At 37.7% G+C, this 18,068-nt stretch overlaps 1 pseudogene; it reads left to right on the top strand.

Annotated features, from left to right (window-relative positions):
- The first annotated feature begins 241 nt into the window (after window positions 1–241).
- LOC101602760 lies at window positions 242–959 on the top strand (annotated as a pseudogene).
- The last annotated feature ends 17,109 nt before the right edge of the window (window positions 960–18,068 follow it).

The raw sequence follows: 18,068 nt of genomic DNA, 5'->3' as shown, positions 1-18,068 counted from the left end.
TCACACATGCATATATACTTTAAAAATCAGTTTATATATATTAAGTTCACTCCAATTAAATATTGAAATATAAAAAATATAAATTCAGTACTCTCTTTAAAATAATTAGATTGTTTTAAGATATTGATTTTATTTTGGTAACATTTATAAGAATTGGCTTAAGAAACAGATTTAAGTCTTGCAAAACCGGCTTTTGGGTGGGAGCTGCAGAGCGGCTTCGGTGGGCTGTGCGGTTGGCGCCATGCCGTCATCGCTGATGTGGGTGGCAGTGGTGTGCCCAAGTAACCAGAACTGGAGCATGGAAGGCACAACATACTCAGCAAACAAGGGTTCAATGTCCGGTCCTTTGGAACAGGAACTCACGTGACGCTCCCAGGACCAGCATCTGACAAACGCAATGTTTATGACTTCAAAACCACATATGACCAGATGTACAATGATCTCCTCAGGAAAGACAAAGAACTATATACACAGATTGTTATTTTACCTATGTTGGACAGAAATAAAAGAATCAAACCCCGGCCAGAAAGGTTCCAAAACTGCAAAGACCTGTTTGATTTGATCCTCACTTGTGAAGAGAAAGTCTACGACCAGGTGGTAGAAGATCTAAACTCCAGAGAACAGGAGACCTGCCAGCCTGTTCATGTGGTCAATGTCGATATCCAGGACAACCATGAAGAGGCCACTCTAGGGGCATTGCTCATCTGTGAGCTCTGCCAGTGTATCCAGCACACTGATAACATGGAGAATGAGATTGATGAGCTGCTGCAGGAGTTTGAAGAGAAGAGTGGTGGGGCCTTTCTCCACACTGTCTGCTTCTACTGAGCTGCCAGGAGTTGCCTCATATGAAGCTGCCCTGTTCAGCCACCTTTAAAGCCACTTTGTTAATGTGTTTTCCTTCCTGATACTTGTTTTACTGTTAGGTATTCTGCCCATGGCAGTGATGTTATCCCAATGTACTGTACATGTGGTATGAGGAGTATACAGAATTGTCAGATTAAAAACTGTTGTTTAAAAAAAAGAACAGATTTAAGTTGTATCAAGATAAGTACATGTTTTATCATAAGTTTGTTGTGTTTTTTTTTTATTACTTAGTAAATGGAGTCTTAAGATCAGGATTTAATTAAAACCCAGTTTACTTTTGTCTGAACTCTGCCTAAGTACTATACAAAGGTTAAAATTAAAATCATTATTCTCTCTTAAAGGCCAAAGTCTAAAGGCATAAGGACCTAATAATAAGACATGTATCATATTTGCTTTTACCTCACAAGATTATCCAGGACCAAGAGGATATCAGAACCCTTGTGAAGCAGTCTCATTACTTGAGCAAGTCACTTATCCTATTGATCATGGATACCCCTGAAGTTTGACTATATAAAAGAGCTGTCATTGGACAGAGAAATATCCCCTATGTTTCAAAGGAAAGCCACATAGTCAGCAATATCTTAAAACCCTAACCCATCCTAGCAGATGGCACAAATTGTAGAGGACAAAATCCTAAGAGTAACCCCAATAGAGCTTCAACTGTCCTTAAAGGTAAAAATGGAAGTGTTAATTTATGCCCCCTTATAGGGTTTTTAACACTCAAGGGGGAAGTATATCCAAACAGTCAAATAACTAATACTTAAAAAAATTCTATCAGCCCCCACCCAGAATTTGAATCTTGACCAAGTTTAGTCTCAGGACCTATTGCTCCTACAGGGACAGTCTCTCACACAGGTACTGTTAATTTTAAAGGGAACTTACCAGCTCTTAAGTACTTTGAAAGCTGCCAAATTAGAAGAGATTACTTTCGAGTTTCACCTATTTTCTAGAAAGTGCAGAAGACAAGACTACCATATCTGTAGCTATGAACACAATGAAGTCTTACACTTTTTTATCTAAAAATATTGTGCATACATGATGCATAGCTTCTGCTTTTGTGATTATTTTTAATAGGAAGTATTTAACTTACCAGATAATACTTTCTTGATTGCTATAAAAATCATTTTAAGATGTCTAATTCTTATGAAAAAATAATTTATCTAGCTGTGAATGAATGATAATCTAATTCCTTCTTTAATATATCATCTATTATTGCTGAGGCAATAATCTCCACCACAGCTTAGGTTTCCATATTTATCTTCAAGCTCTAATTTCTTCAGTTTTCAAAGCATATCCTTTAACACTTCTTGTAATGTTTTAAACCCCAAGTCCTCCCAGAGTATCAATCTGTTTCCTGCTTTAATTCTTTCTTGTCATAAGTGACTATTCCCTAAATCCTTTCTCATTGCAGACAGTATTTTTCCCCATTATTGTTTAGATTGATATATCCATGGTTGGCCCCTCAGCTTTCTAGAATTATTTTTTATATATTTTTATTTTTATTTATTTGACAGAGAATGAGGAAGAGGGAGAGAGGGAGGGAGGGGAATGGGCATGCCAGGGCCTACATCCACTGCAAATGAACTCCAGATGTATGTGCCACTTTGTCCATTTGGCTTACATGGATACTGTAGAATTGAATTGAGATCCTTTGCCTTTGCAGGCAAGCACCTTAACTGCTAAGCCATCTCTGCAGTCCTAGAATTATTATTTTTGTTTCAATTTTTTTAATTTTTATTGACAACTTCCATTATTGTAAACAATATCCTATGGTAATTCCCTTCCTCCACTTTCCTCTTTGAAACTCCACTCTCTATCAAATCCCCTCCCCCTCTCAATTAGTCTCTCTTTTCTTTTGATATCATTTTTATATTGCTTTCCTTTTTTGGGTCCATACTTCCTTTAATGGATGAGCATATATTTTAGACAAAACATATTAAAATCTACTTTCTTGAATAATGGCCCATGCAGAGCCATAGATTGTTACTAGAAAATTTTCAGTGACAGGGATGGGTTACCTTCTGGTGAGTTATTGGCCAGAGACGTACTTGTTGCCTCCAAAACATTATAGGCTATTGCCATAACCCTTGGTTTCTCATAAGAAACAGATGATAAGACCCTATTTTGGAAGATTCCCCATGTCCAAGTGGCAATGTCACTGAGAAATCAAGCTGATACTGTGCAGAAAACTGTCTCTCTGTAGCCAAGCCTACTGAAAGCAAGAAAAAGCTTCACTGTATGCAGCCTTAAGGGGAACAGAAGTCATTATTGGTGAAAAGAGTGAATTCTGGAAGCCTCAAGTTTAACCAGACAGGCCAAATGACTGAACAAGTGCAATAGTGGCCTGTCTGACTGAAGGCCTACTCTATGGGAGGGAATATGTACCTGGTACTGAAAATCTGATCAAAAGCCTATGGCAGGGGAGGTCATGAGCCTTAGGGCTATAAAGCCTGCTCTTGTGTGGATAAATGCACGTATTACTTTCACCAAATTTCCCTGAAAGCACTACACTTAATACTAATATTCACATATTAATGCTAATCTCACTTCTGGTTTGATAAGCTTCACTTTTATGATGGCCCATTCATATGACCCAAATGCAACATAGTGCTGAGAAGAAGGGACAGAGGAATGTCCAGCACTGAAACATCTCACACTGTCCAAGGTTCAGGGTCTATTATGGAAGAGATGGCAGAAAAAATGTAAGAGCTAAAGGAAGAGTACCACTCCTTACAATGCAACTGTCCAGACAGAAATTGGTCTTGATATCCAAGACCTAACAGTGCCTAGCAATACCTAGATAAGACCCTCATAACAGGAGGAAAAGATGATTATATCAAAGTAAAGGAATGAATAATTATGTGAGGGAGGGGATATGATGGACAGCAGAATTATGAAGGGGAAAGCAGGTGAGGGGAGGGAAATACCATAGTTTGCTGTCAGTAAGTTTACAAGATGTGTGTGTGTGTGTGTGTGTGTGTGTGTGTGTGTGTGTATTCAATGAAAAGAAGACCTGTTTATTTGAAATAATAAGCAAGATTGACCAACATCTGGCCAAACTGATAAACAAATAAAAAGGGAGGTCTCAAATAAACAAAATAAGAAATTAAAAAGGAGAGATCACAACAGACATCAATGAAATTGGAAGAATCATCATGGCATACTTCTATAACCTCTACTCCACAAAATTAAATAATCTGGATGTCATGGATGAATTCCTAGACACATACCACATGCCTAAGCTAAACTCAGAGCCAATTGATCTCCTAAACAAGCATATCACAACTGTGGAGATTGAAACTGTAATAAAAACAACCCTCCCCAAAAGAAATGTCCAGGACCAGCTGGCTTATCAGCTGAACTCAGTAAAACCTTCATAGAAGAACTGGAACCTATTTTTTTTTCTCAAACTATTCAATATAATCAGAGAATGTGGAATCTTACTGGACTCCTTTTATGAAGCTAGTGTCACCCTAATTCCAAAACCATACAGAGATTTAACAAAGAAAGAAAATTATAAGCCTATATCCCTAATGAACCTCGATGCAAAGATCCTTACAAACTGAATTCAGCAACACATCAAAAGCATTATACACCTTGATGAAGTAGGCTTCATCCCAGGGATGGTTTAATGTACAGAAATCAGTCAACATAATGCACCACATAAATAAACTGAACTATAAGAACAATAAGACCATTTCAATTGATGCAGATAAGGTCTTTGACAAAATATAACACCAGAGGCTGAAGATATGGCTTAACACATAAGGCACTTGCCTGTAAAGCCAAAAGACCTTGGTAAGATGCCCCAGGACCCACAAAATCCAGGTGAATAAAGTGACACATGAAATTGGAGTTCTTTTGCAGTGGCTAGAGTCCCTGGGACACCCATTCTCTCTCTCTCTCTCTCTCTCTCTCTCTCTCTCTCTCTCTCTCTCTCTCTCTTCATCTGCCTTGTTCTCTCTCTCTCTCAAATGAATGAATAAATAAAAGTGTAACACCACTTCATGATTAAAACACTGGGAATAATAGGCATGGAGGGTTTATTTCTCAACACAATAAGGGCTATGTATAAAGTTCCTAAGGCCCAAATAATACTTCATCAGGAAAAACACAAGCAGTTTCCACTGAGATTAGGAACAAGACAAGGGTGCCTACTATCACCACTTCTCTTCAACATAGTACTAGAAGAACTAGCCCAAGAAATAAGACAGGGTCAAGAAATAAAAGGGATTCAAATTTGAAAGGAAGAAATAAAGTTAGTTCTATTTGCAAATGACATGGAAGAAAGCAGTGGCAGAACAAGCAGTGGCAGCTACAGCAACAACAGCAGCAACAGTGGCGACAGACCCAGCAGAGGCAGCTTTACCAGCAGCAGTGACAGATCCAGCAGTAGCAGCTTCAGCAGCAGCAGTACTGGTTCCATCATCGGGGGGTGCCGATCTGCAGGGCCACAGTTGCCAGCCTCTGTTTGCCATGCAGGAACAGCCAGTGTCCAGCTCCAGAAATCAGGACAGCAGCACAGCGACCCAGACAGCAACTTGACTGAGACCAAAATCATCCAAAAAGATAACTGGGATTGATTGCACCAGGGAAAGGTCTCATTTGGTCACAAGCTGACTTGGATCCCTCAACAGACCAGAAATCTTAATCTCTTTGTTGATAGAGGATCTAGTTGTTATAATAACTACTCTAGCATAAATATTCAGTGCTGATTTTGATTGAATGTGTCAGTGTTTAGTTCAATTTTAGAAGCTACCTGTATTTTATTCCACTCAGACTACATTAATACTCCCATAGCAGGTTAACTTAACCCCTAGGAGCACCTTTGTAGATACTCTGAGAGTCTTAAGAGCCACACCTAACACCTTAAGTTCCTATGCTGAACATATATAACATCAAATCAATTGATACAGCTAAGAATACCTAGCTAGCTAGAAAATCAAAGCACTAACATAAACCAAGATGCAAAAATATATACATTATAACACAAGAAACACTAAAAAGCAAGACAATATAAATCCTCCTAAAAGTATTAATGCATCAGAAATGACCTCCAGTGAGAATGACTTAGAGGAAATGCCTGAGGAAGATTTCAAAGGAATGATTGTAAATATGTTCAAAGAAGTCAGAGAACAAATCAAAGAAATCAAAGAAGAACTCAAAGAGGAAATCAAAGGAATCAAAAAAGACACAGGACACCAATTTCATGAAATAAAGAAGGCAATACAAGACATAAATAAAGAAATATAAATAATAAATAAAAACTAGTCAGAATTACTAGCAATGAAGAACACAGCTAAGGAAATAAAAATACTCTGTAGAAAATCTCACCAGTAGAATGGGTGAAGGAGAGGACAGAATATCTAAGCTAGAAGACCAGGTGGCAGATCTAATACAGTCCAACAAAGAGAAAGACAAACTGATAGAAAAGTATGAGTGGGAATTTCAAGATATTCGGGACACTATGAAAAGATCAAATATAAGAATTCAGGGCTTATTAGAAGGAGAAGAATTCCACACCAAAGGCATAGTAGGTGTCTTCAACAAAATCATAGAAGAAAACTTCCACCAAATTGTGAAAGAGGTGCCAATGCAGATACAGGAAGCCTTTAGAACACCAGCCAGACAAAACCTGGAAAGAACCTCTCCTCTCCATATTATAATCAAACTACCAAACACACACACAAACCAAAGAAAAAATATTGAAAGCAGTTAGAGAGAACAATCAAGTTACCTACAAAGGCAAGCCCATCAGGATTACAGCAGATTATTCAACACAAACTTTAAAAGCCAGAAGGGCTTGAAGTAATGTATTCCAAGTTCTGAAACATAACAACTGTCAACCAAGGTTACTTTATCCTGGAAAGCTATCCATACAAATAGACGGAGAAATAAGGACATTCCATAAGAAAAGCAGGTTAAAGGAGTATTTTAAGACAAAACCAGCTCTACAGAAAGTACTTGATAGAATCCTCCATGCTGAAGAAAAGGAAAGCACATGTATAAGTAACATGGAAAAAACAAGCTATGCTCAAAGACTAGTTAACATAAGAGAGCAAATGTAGAACAGAACCACACACACACACACACACACACACACACAAAATGGCAAACATAAATACACACCTTTCAATAATATCCCTTATTATCAACAGCCTCAGTGCCCCAACCAAAAGACATAGGTTTGCAGACTGTGTTAAAAAGCAGGATCCTACAATGTGTTGTCTCCAAGAAACTCACCTTTCTATAAAGGATGGACATTATCTTAGGATGAAAGGTTAGAAAAAGGTGTTTCAAGCAAATGGGTCTAGAAAATAATAAGGGGTTGATATCCTAATATCTGACAAGGTAGACTTCAGTCCAACGTTAGTGAAGAAAGATAAGGAAGGTCACTTTATATTCATTAAGGGCACACTCCAAGAGGAGGACATTACAATCCTAAACATATTTGCATCTAACATGGGGGCTCCCAAATTCATCAAACAAACACTATTAGAACTAAGGTCACAGATAACACCATATACAGTGGTAGTGGGTGACTTTAATGCCCCACTCTCATCAAATGACAGGTCACCCTGAGAAAAAAATAAACAGAGAGGCATCTGGACTAAATAAGGTCATAGAAGGAATGGACCTACCAGGTATATACAGGACATTTCATTCAAAGGCTGCAGATTATACATTCTTTTCAGCAGCACATAGAACATTCTCTAAAACAGACCATATATTAGGATACAAAAAAAAAAAAAAAACAATCTTCACAAATTCAGGAAAATTGAAATAATTCCTTGCATTCTATCTGACCACAATGGAATTAAACTACAAATCAGTAACAAGAGAGATTATAGAGCATACAGAAAATCATGGAAACTAAACAATACACTGCAGAATGATGAGTGGGTCAATGAAAAAATCAAGAAGGAAAACAAAAGTTTATATACTCCACTGATAATGAGAATACAACATACCAAAATCTCTGGGACACAATGAAGGCAGTTCTAAGAGGTAAATTTATGGCCTTAAGTGCCTATACTAAGAAATTAGAAAGGTCACAAGTAAACAACCTAATGCTTCACCTTAAAGCCTTGGATAAAGAAGAACAAGGCAAACCACAAATCAGTAGATGGGAACAAATAATAAAGATTAGAGCAGAAATTAATCAAAGAGAAACAAAAAAAAAATCAAAAGAATTGGTTCTTTGAAAGGATAAACAAGATTGATAAACCCTTAGCAAATCTGACGAAAAGAAAGAGAACAGAGACACAAATTAATAAAATGAGAGATGAAAAAGGTAAAATCAAAACATTCAAGAGAAATTAAAAAAATCATAGAGACTTACTATAAAAGCATATACTCCACAAAGAATGAAAATGTGAAAGAAATGGATGATTTCCTTGATTTATATGACCTACCTAAATTAAATCAAGATGAGATTAATCACTTAAATAGACCTATAACAAGCAAGGAGATCCAAACAGTTATCAATAATCTTCCAAGTAAAAAAAGCCCAGGCCCAGATGGATTCACTTCTGAATTTTACCAAATTTTCAGGAGCTGACACCACTGTTTCTTAAACTTTTCCAGGAAATAGAAAAAGAATGAATTCTACCAAACTCCTTCTATGAAGTCAGTGTCACCCTGATACCAAAACCAGGCAAAGATAGAACAAAAAAAAAAAAAAAAAAAGAAAATTACAGACCAATCTCCCTCATGAACACAGATGCAAAAATTCTCAACAAAATATTGGCAAACTGAATACAATAGTATATCAAAAAGATCATTCACCCTGACCAAGTAGGCTTTATCCCAGAGATGCAGAGATGGTTCAATATACGCAAATCTATAAATGTAATACGTTATAAAAATGGGTTGAAGGACAAAAATCACATGATCATCTCATTAGATGCAGAGAAAGCATTTGACAAAATCCAACATCCCTTCATGATAAAAGTTCTACAGAGACTGGAAATAGAAGGAACATATCTCAATATAATAAAAGCTATTTATGACAAGTCTACAGCCAACATATTACTAAATGGGGAAAAAGTGGAAGCTTTTCCACTACAATCAGGAACAAGACAAGGGTGTCCACTGTCCCCACTTTTATTTAATATAGTTTTGGAAGTCTTAGCCATAGCAATAAGGCAAGAGGCACACATAAAAGGGATACAAATTGGAAAGGAAGAGATCAAGTTATCATTATTTGCAGATGACATGATTCTATACATAAAGGACCCTAAAGACTCTACTAGGAAAATGTTAGAGCTGATAAAAACCTACAGCCTTGTAGCAGGATACAAAATAAATACACATAAGTCATTAGCCTTCATATATGCACATAACAAACACACAGGGGATGAAATCAGAGAATCACTCCCATTCACAACTGCATCAAAAAAGATAAAGTACCTTGGAATAAACCTAAGGAAGGAAGTAAAGAATCTCTACAATGAGAACTTTAAAACACTGAAGTGAGAAATTGCAGAAGACACTAGAAAGTGGAGAACCATCCCTTGTTCCTGGATAGAAGAATCAATATTGTGAAAATGAAAAGCTTCCCTAAAGCAATCTACACATTTAATGCAATACCTATCAAAATTCCAAAGGCATTCTTCATGGAAATAGAAAAAAAAAAATCCAAACATTCATTTGGAATCACAAAAAACCTAGAATATCTGAAATAATACTGAGCAACAAAAATAAGGCTGGAAGCCAGGCTTGGTGGTGCACGCCTTTGATCCCAGCACTCAGAACGCAGAGGTAGGAGGATTGCCATGAGTTCAAGGCCACCCTGAGATGACAGAGTTAATTGCAGGTCAGCCTGGAACAGAGTGAGACCCTACCTCGAAAAAACAAACAAAAAAAAAAAATAATAAGGCTGGTGGTATCACCATACCTCATTTTAACCTATACTACAGAGCCATAGTAACAAAAACAGCATGGTATTGGCACAGAAACAGACATGTAGATCAGTGGAACATAATAGCGGACCCAGATGTAAGTCCAGGTAGCTATAGCCACCTGATATTCGATGAAAATGCCAAAAATACTCATTGGAGAAAAGACAGCCTCTTCAGTAAATGGTGTTGGGAAAACTGGATATATATCTGCAGAAGGATGAAAATAGATTCTTCTCTCTCATCATGCACAATAATTAATTCCAAATGGATTAAAGACCTTAACATCAAATCTGAAACTCTGAAACTGCTATAGGAAAAAGTAGGGGAAACCCTTCAACATATTGGTCTTGGCAAAGACTTTCTGAATATAACCCCAATTGCTCAGGCAATAAAACCACAGATTAATCACTGGGACCTCATGAAATTACAAAAAAATTTGCACTGCAAAGGTCACAGTGCAAAAAGCAAGAGGCAACCTAGAGAATGGGAAAAAATCTTTGCCAGCTATAAAGAACTCAAAAAGTTAAATAATAAGGAATCAAACAAGCCAATCAAAAAATGGGCTATGGAGCTAAATAGAACATTCTCAAAGGAAGAAATACGAATGGCATGTAAGCAACTAAGAAAATTTTCTATATCACTAGTCATCTGGGAAATGCAGATTAAAACTACATTGAGATTCCATCTCACTCCTGTTAGATTGGGCACCATCATGAAAACAAATGATCATAAGTGCTGGTGGGGATGTTAAAAAAGAGGAACCTTTCTACACTGCTGGTGGGAATGCAATCTGGTCTAGCCATTGTGGAAATCTTTGTGGAGGTTCGTAAAACATATAAAGATTGATCTACTATATGACCCAGCTATAGCACTCCTAGGCATATATCCGAAGGTTTCATCTCATTTCCTTAGAAGTTCCATGTTTATTGCTGCTCAATTTATAATAGCTGGGAAATGGAACCAGCCTAGATGTCCCTCAACTGATGAGTGGATAATGAAGATGTGGCACAGTTATACAATGGAGTTCTACTCAGCAGTAAAGAAAAATAAGTTATGAAATTTGTAGAAAAATGGATGGATCTGGAAAAGATTATGCTAAGTGAGGTAACCCAGGCCCAGAAAGCTAAGAGCCACATGTTCTCCCTCATATATGGATCCTAGCTACAGATGACTGGGCTTCTGCATGAGAAGGAAAATACTTAGTAGCAGAGGCCAGTAAATTAAAAAGGGATATAAAGGGAAGAGAAAGGAAGGGAGGAGGGTACTTAATAGGTTGGTATTGTATATATGAAAGTACAATGATTGAGATGGGGAGGTAATATGATGAAGAATGGAATTTCAAAGGAGAAAGTGCAGGGTGGGGAGGTATTACCTTGGGATTTTTTTTTATAATTATGGAAAATGTTAATAAAAATTGTGAAAATAAAAAAAAATTAAAAAAGGGATAAATTCCTTCAGCAAACAGGCAGGATACAAAATCAATGTGCATAAGTAAGTAGCTTTTTCTTTTCTTTTTTGATTACAATAATTTCTGTATTTTGTTTTACATTTTAATGTTTTCTTTCTTTCTTTTATATTAATTACTTTTGTATGCAGTGAATACAGTCAAGTGAGTACCATTGTTAGGCTCTTTCATGTCGTACCCTCTCCCCCTGGCCCCTCCATGTTGAGGTATATGGGTCATGCATTGTGGAGTTTGCCCATAGTTATAAATAGGAGAAATGTCTCTGCATATCATGACTCAATGTATGGCTCTGACCTTCTTTCCTCCCCCACTTCTGCAAAATTTCCTGAGCCATGTTGGGTTCATTTCTCCTTTAGTGATGAAGTAGTGGGAGCCTCTATGTCTCTGTATATCTGATTTGGTATGAGATGATTGTTCTCTGTGTCAATCTCCTTCACCGTTGTGTTGGTACCTGGTACACCAAGAAAACAGCACACGGTTTGTTTTGCCAAGTATACTTAGATTCAATTTGGGCCATTATGGTGTATGATGGAGTGGTCCTCTCCTTAGGATCTTCATCTATCTGAAAAAGAGAAGCAGATTTTCCAACAGAGAATAAAGTTAGCACCAGACAAATGGGATAACTCTTTTTTTAATAGAGAATTTAATAGGTGTAGGCCCTTTTGTAGCCCACTATTGATGGTAGCTTGATAATGGAGAGTGGGCTCTTATTTGGATATGGTTCTGACTTGTTTACCAGTTCTAGCAATGGGTCACATTCCACTGAGCAGATCAGTTAGCCAAATCAAAAGCAGTTGGTTTCCCACCATGGCTGTGTGCCACTATTGCACTTGTGCGGCCATTACGACAAGTTATTTTCTGCTAAGTAGATTAAACCATGAGTTGCATGGACAAATATTGGTCATTTTCCTCCAGTAATCCATGTAGCACCTTCTTGCACTAGATGTGCTGACTGTCTGGGGACTGACTCTCTTCTAGCTTCCAGCCATGCAAATAAATTTTCTGTGTCAACTGCATATGGGTCTTCAGCAGTAGGGTCTTACCACTAACCTTTGGTGGGTCATCAAGTACTCTGATATAAATCTGTCTTTCTTTTAGGAAACCTTGTAGATCTCTGATCAAAATCTCATTGTGGATGATAGCCACCTGCTGGTACTAGGAGTTACAGGTCAGTGCTCACTAAGAGAAGGAAGAAAAAGATAACTAATATATAAGTGTTAGAGAAAAGTGAGAGAGAGAGAGAGAGTGAGAGAGAGAGAGAGAGAGAGAGGGAGGGAGAGGGAAGCTGTAGAAGATTAAGGTCAGACTTCATCATACCCTCTCCAGTACCTTGTGATTCAGGTGTTCTTTCTAAGGGCCTGGTGAAGTTTCAACTATTTGGTCTGCCTTTTAGGATGTAGAATTTTATGGTACCTTTGCCGTGTGGGTCTAGATTTTTGTCCTCTACCCCCTCCCTCGCCCTCCCCTCAAAGGATTACACTTTTATGTGAGTATAAATAAAACTCAGTAGCAGGGGCCAGTAAGCTAGAAAGGGAATATAAAGGGATAGAGGAGATTTAATAGGATGGTAATATATATATATATTAATGGGGAGTGAAAAGCCCTATGTCAGGTCAGGGGATGAGATTGAGCAAAGAAAATGTGGAGGGAGGGCTAATAGGAATATAAGAGAATATAAATAAATATTAATAAGTCATATGGAAACCTACTCTTTTGGACAGTGGAACCCTCAGAAGCTATAGATTATTACTAGAAAATTTTCAGTGCCAGGCATAGGATACCTTCTAGTGAGTTGTTGGACAGTGAGGAAACTGATACCACCTACACATTACAGGCCAATGCCAGGACTCTTGGTTTCCCACCAGAAATAAATGGTAAGACCCTATTGCTGAAGATTCCCTGTGACTTTTGTTGGAATATGGTATTATAAACCAGTATCATGGTGTCATATTTGCCTATAGGAAATAGTGAATCCTGTCTTCCAGGCTATCTCAACTAACAGAGTAGAACCTTACAATGCATGCACATAGAAACACGTGTAAACTGTATTTCATTTTTAAAACAGAAATTTAATTAGTTTTGTACTCAGGGAATATAGTCAAGTTGGTATCATTTTTAGCCTCCTCCTTGTCCTTCCCCCTCCTCCTGGCCCCTCCTTGGAGTATATGGGTCGTGCATTGTGGGGTTAGACCACAGTTATGGGTAGGAGGAAATGCTTCTGTGTATCATGAACGTATGAGTCTGACATTCTTTCTGCCCCCTCTTCCGCAAAATTTCCCTGAGCCATGTTGGGTTCATTTTGGGTCTGTTTCAGTGATGAGGTCTTGGGAGCCTCTCTGCCTCTGGATATCTGATTTGGTAGGAGTTGACTGTTCTCTGTGTCAATCTCCTCCACCCCTGTGCTGGAACCAGGTTCACCAATAAAAGAGCACCCTTGCTTGTTTTGCCAATTATTCTTAGTTTACACTAGGGCCCTTTTGAGGTATGATGGGGTGGTTCTCTCTTTAGTATCTATGTCTATCTGAAAAAGAGAAGTAGATTCTCTGACAGAGAGTAAAGTTAGCACCAGATAAATAGGATAATCATTATTTTTCCTTTAGAGAGAATTTAAAAGATGTAGGCTCACTTGTAGCCCACTATTGGCAGTATCTTGATAATGGAGAGTGGGCTCTTTTTGGATCTGGTTCTTACTTGTTTCTCAGCTCCAGCTATGGGTTCCATTCCACTGAGTGGAGCAGTTAGCCAAATCACGAGCAGTTGGTTTCACACCATGGCTGTATGCCACTATTGCACTTGTGTGAACATCATGACAGGTTATTTGCAGTTAAGTAACTTAGACTATGAGTTGCTTGGACAGATATTGGCCATTTTCCCCCAGTCACCCACGTAGAACCTTCTGGCACTAGACATACTGACTGTCTGGGGACTGACTATCTTCCAGCTTCCAGCCATGTCATTCCATGTTAATTATCAACCATATATGGTGTCTTCAGCAGTAAAGTCTTACTACTAACCTTTGGTGGGTAGTAAAGTACTCTGACAGAAACCTGTCATTCTTTTAAGAAACTTGTAGGTCTCTATGATCAAAAGTTCATTGTGGATGATAGCCACCTGCTGGTGCTAGTGTTACAGGTCAGTGTCCATGAAGAGAAGGAAGAAAAAGATAAATAATATAAAAGAGTTAGAGAGAAGAGGGAGAGAGAGAGAGAGAGAGATAGTAGAAGGTTAAGGTCAATTTTCACCATACCCTGACCAGGCCCTTATGACTCAAGAGTTCCCTCTATGGGCCTGGTGAGGGTTCAACCATTTAGGCTGTCTCTTAGGATGTAGAATATTATAGTACATTGTTGTTTAGGACCAGATTTGCTTCCCCACCCCCCTCCCTTGTCCTTATCTCCCTTCCCTCCCTCCCTATTGTCTGGTGTTTGAGATGCTTGCTGGGTATGTCTGTATCTTGGGTAGATTCAGGTTAGGTGCTGTCGATAAGTGAGACTATGTGGCAATTGTTTATCTGTGAATATGATTCAAACTTCAAGGTGTCTTTTTTCTTACTGCTGGTTAGAATTCCATTGTGTATATATACCACATATTAGTGATCCATTCGTCTAGAGATGGACATCTGGGTTGATTCCAGCTATTAGCTATTATGAATTGAGCTGCTATAAACATGATTGAGCAAATCTCTCTGGACTAAGGCTTGGAGGTCTTATGGTACATGGCTAGTAGGAGAATGACTGGGTCTGTAGGTAACTCTAAAGTCAGCTTTTTGAGGAGTCTCCATATTGCTTTACAAAGTGGTTTTACCATCTTACATTCCCACCAACAGTAGATGAGAGTTTCTATTTCTCCACATCCTCACCAGCATTTATTTTCATTTGATATTTTAATGTTTGCTATCCTTGCTGGGGTAATGTGGAATCTCATAGTTGTTTTCATTTACATTTCCCTGATGATTTGGGATGATGAACATTTTCTTAAGTGTGTTTTTGCCATTTGTATTTCTTCCTCTGTGAACTGCCTTTCCAGTTCTTTGCCCCATTTTGTGAGTGCATTGTTTGACTTCTTACTGTTTAGATTTTTGAGTTCTTTGTAGATTCTAGAGATTAGGCCCCTGTCAGTTGGATATTCAGCAGATATTTTCTCTCATTCTGTGGGTAATCTATTGGCTATATTATTGCATGTTTGTGAAGAAACTCTTCAGCTTCATGTGATCCCATTGGTTGAGTGGCTGTTTAAGATCCTGTGCTATTCTGGTTTTGTTCAGGAAGTCTTTTTCCATTCCTATATCATGGAAGGTTATTCCTGTATTTTCTTCCAGTAGTAGCTGAGTTTCCGGTGTTATATGGAGGTCTTTGATCCATTTGGACTTCAGTTTCTTGCACAGTAAGATGTATGGATCAAGTTTCAATTTCCTGCATATGGTTATCTGGATAGTCCAGTACCATTTGTTGAAGATGCTGTCATTTCCCCAGCCTATGTTGTTAGGGCCTTTGTCAAATATCAAGTAGCTAGAGTTGCTTGACCCAAGTTCAGGGTCCTCTATTCTATTCCACTTGTCTATACTCTTGTTTATATGCCAGTACCATGCTGTTTTATTACTATGGATTTGTAATATAGCTTTAGATCAGGTATGTTTACACCTCTACAGGTATTTCTTTTGCTGAGTATATGCTTGGATATCAGAGGACTTCTGCCTTTCCATATATATTTTGATATCATTTTTTTTTCAATATCTGAGAAGAACAACGTTGGGATTTTGATTGAAATTGCATTAAATCTGTATACTGCCTTTGGTAGGACTGTCATTTTCACAATGTTAATTCTGCCTATGCAGGAGCATGGGAGGTCTTTCCATTTTCTGATATCCTCCTCAATTTCCTTTTTGAGTTTTTTATGTTTTCATTGTATTGATCTTTCACTTCCTTGGTTAACGTTATTCCAAAGTCTTTTATTATTATTTTTGTTGTTGTTGCTATTGAAAATGGGACAATGTCCCTTATGACTTTCTCTGTGTCTTTTTAATTTGCATATAGAAAGGCAACTGATTTTTGTGTATTGATTTTGTATCCTGATATTTGCTAAAATATTTAATCACCTTCAAGAGTTTAGGATAGAGTTTCTCTTGTCTCTTACATATAGAATCATGTTGTCTGTGAATAGAACTAACATAACTTCTTCCTTGCCAAATTGTATCCATTTATGTTTTTTTTTTTTCCTGTCTTGTTGCTTGAAGTAGGACTCACAGTACTATATTGAAGAGCAGAGGTGAGAGTGGACAACCCTGTCTTGTTCCTGATCTCAATGGGAATTCTTCCAGTCTCTCCCCATTAAGTATTATTTGGGTTTTAGAAACTTTGTTTATAGTCTTTATTATATTAAGATATGAAAAAAAAAACATGCCAATTGTGTTTTGATCATGAAGTGATGTTATATTTTGTCAAAGGCCTTTCTGCATCTATTGAAATGATCATGTGATTTTTGTGTTTAACCTTCTTTACATGGTGTATTACATTGACAGATTTCCATATGTTGAACCACACCTGCATCCCTGGGATAAACCCCACTTGATCAAGAAGGATAATGCTTTGATGTGTTGTTGGATTTGAATTGTGAGGATTTTGTTCAGGATCTTTGGGTCTAAGTTCATTAGGGAAACAGACAGGTAGTTTTCTTTTCTTGTGGCATCTCTGCCTGGTTTTAGAATTATGGCCAGAATAGCTTCTTAGAAGAAGCTGTGGAGCTTTCCCTGTTCTCCAATTATGTAGCACAGTTTGAGAAATATTGACTTGAGTTCTTCCATGAAGGTTTGATAGAATTCAACTGAGAAGCCATCTGGTCCTGGACTCTTTTTTGGGGGAGGCATTTTTATTACCTTTTCGATCTCAATGAGTGTGATAGGTTTGTTTAGGCCATTAATCTGCTCTAAGGTTGGCTTTGGTAGATAGTATGTGTCCAGGAATTTATCCATTTCCTCCATATTATCCAGTTTTGTGGGGTAGAGGTTTTTGAAATAAGTCCTGATGATTCTCCCAATTTCACTTATATCTGGTGTGTTATCTCCTTTTTCATTTCAAATTTTGTTAATATGAAGTCTCTCTCTCTCTCTCTCTCTCTCTCTCTCTCTTTTGTTTCCTCATATTGGCCAGGGGTTTTCCAATCTTGTTTATTTTTTCAAAGAACCAGATCTTTGTTTCATCAATTTTGTTAATTGTTTTCTTACTTTCCATTTCATTAATTTCTGCTCTGATCATAATTATTTCATTCCATCTGGAACTTTTTCTGTTGGATTTTTCTTGATTTTCCAGTGCCTTTAGGTGGATGGTTAGGTTATTGATTTGGGATCTCTCTGTCTTTTGTTATGAAGTCATTCAATGCTGTGATTCTTTTTTTCCCCCTGAGGACTTCATTCATTGTTTCCCATAAGTTTTGGTACAATGTATTCTCATCGTCATCCATTTCCAGAAATTTCACAATTTCATTTTTTATTTCATCCATTAACCATTTATTGTTTAAAAGTGTGCTGTGCAGTTTCCAGGAGCCAATGGGATTCTTGGTGGGCCTTTTGCCATTAATTTCTAGCAATATAGCATTGTGATCTGATATCATGATGGGAATTATGTCAACCTTCCTGAATATGTGGAGGCAGGCTTTGTGACCCAGTATATGATCTATTTTAGTGAATGTTCCATGGGCTGCTGAGAAGAATGTGTAGTCTGTGGATTTGGGATGGAAAGTTCTGTAGATGTCTGCTAGGTCTAAGTGATCTACGGTTTTGTTGAGCTCTCTTACTTCCCTGCTGAGTTTCTGTTTGGATGATCTGTCTATTACTGATAATG

This window comes from Jaculus jaculus, chromosome X (assembly GCF_020740685.1).
Source record: "Jaculus jaculus isolate mJacJac1 chromosome X, mJacJac1.mat.Y.cur, whole genome shotgun sequence".
Classification (NCBI taxonomy): domain Eukaryota; kingdom Metazoa; phylum Chordata; class Mammalia; order Rodentia; family Dipodidae; genus Jaculus; species Jaculus jaculus.
The sequence above is the reverse complement of the archived record's forward strand: the minus strand, read 5'-3'. Positions and strand labels throughout refer to the sequence as shown.